Below are 2,025 nucleotides of genomic sequence, written 5' to 3'. Positions count from 1 at the left end.
TGAGCTGTAGTTATAAAAACTCATTTTGTTTGCATCTGACTTTCAGAATTTGTAGAATGACATTTATATTAGCTACCCCCCAAAATGAGTTATTTTTTACTGCTGCTATTACTATTATTGGCTCTAAGCAAGACAGAAAATCAAAGTTAATCTAAAGAAGCTACAAAGATTTTTTAAAAATTTTTATTGGAGTAAAATGTTGTGTTAGTTTCAGGTGAACAGCAAAGTGAATCAGTTATACATACATATATCCACTCTTTTTTAGATTCTTTTCCCCATATAGGTCATTACAGAGTACTGAGTAGAGTCCCCTGTGCTATACAGTAGGTCCTTATGAGTTATCTATTGTATATAGAGTAGTGTGTATTTTTAAGGATGTCCATTTTATGTGTTACTTGTAATGATCTTCTTGAATACTATTAAAGTACCAGTCCAGTAGTCTGCTCTGCCTTTCCAGTTTTGATATTAATTTATGACATATAAACACATTTTTAAGAGACTTTTTTCCTTACCCTACAAAGAACCGTAACTGTTGGGTATATGGGATGAGCTCTGATGACTGTTTATTGAGTGCCTACCATGAGCTGTATATCTTCTAAATATCATGTAATAATATGACACTCACAAGAGCCATTTGATGTAAATGCTACTCATCCCCACATTTTCTTGTTTAACAGATGAAAAAACTGAGGTTCGGGTAGATTAAGCAATTTGACCAAGGATGAAACAATCCCTAAGTGGATTCAATCCATTCCTGAACGACTCCAAAACTGTTGCTATTTCCTATCTGCGAGGCTGCCTTCCTTCTCATGGTGGATAACTTTATATTTCATCCTGTGAGACAGTTGTCAAATTTTTAGTGTGAAAAGAGGTGCGGTACACATTTAATGAGCCTCAGCGTTTTCCAGAATAAGCTTCCTAACATCCCTGATTACATACGCATAAGTTTTGACGTTCTTTCATTGAGCTTGAATTTAGGAGCTTCAATAATCAGTGCCCTCAACTCAAAAACAACAGTAGTTTAAGCCTTTGAAGTCTCTGACGTTGGTTCTACTTGAGTCACAGTGGGGGTAGGGTGGAGGGGGTGTTGGTCTAGGTTCATCGTAGCCATCTGAGGGGCTAGGACCCTGAAGAGGGGAAGCTTGCCTGGCAAATGAGTGTCCTGCTTTATGACGAAGGATCGGAAAAAGACGGGTGGTGCCGCTTCCACTGTTATCCACCAACAGGACAGTTGGATCTTTTCCCCTTGTTCCATAAGTGCCTGGGAGTGAGTCTTCAGATCTATCGGAGCATGGGAGCCAGTTAAAAGAGAACCAGAATGGGTGGTTTCTGATTCCCTTAGCTAACAAAGGAGCCATCCAGAAGAGGTGAAGTTTCTTCATGTATAAAATAAATAATTTGGACTATGATGCCTTTAATTTTCTCTAGTCTAGCGTACGGTGCCTAATACAGCACCCAACAATACACTAGGAATTAGAATTTTGAGCAAGTAAATGTCTGAGATTTTCAATGTTTTGAAATGGAGAAATTTTACTTCCCTACGACTGTTTTTAAATGTTAGAAATGATCAGTATGTTCTACAAATATCTACTCTCCTAAAAAGCTCAAGGAAAAAAATTCTTTTCAGAAAAATCACTTCTATAGTTTATGTATTAAGAAAATCTATTTCGAGGAAAAAATTGCCAGTCTTCCATTCCTGGCAATGTGAATGACAGAACCAGATAAATTGCACATACACTCTGACACAATTTTCAGAGATCTATCCCTGTATTATTTAATACAGTTAAACAACAAGGAATCTACCAGGAAATTGTGCAGTCAAAGCTATGAAATGTGTGGATGCAAACCCAGTCAGTTTTAGAGGAAATCTTGAGCTATGAAACTCCAAGTCTTGATCTATAAAACATCAACCACACACCATGAATACACAGAGGTACCATAACTGCCAGAAGACAAAGGATGAAAACGTCCAACAAGATTTTTTCATTGTATAAGTGTTTACTACAACACAGATTTTAGGGAAAG

This window comes from Lipotes vexillifer, unplaced genomic scaffold, assembly GCF_000442215.2.
Source record: "Lipotes vexillifer unplaced genomic scaffold, Lipotes_vexillifer_v1.1 scaffold655, whole genome shotgun sequence".
NCBI classification, from domain to species: domain Eukaryota; kingdom Metazoa; phylum Chordata; class Mammalia; order Artiodactyla; family Lipotidae; genus Lipotes; species Lipotes vexillifer.
This window is presented reverse-complemented; position numbering follows the sequence as displayed.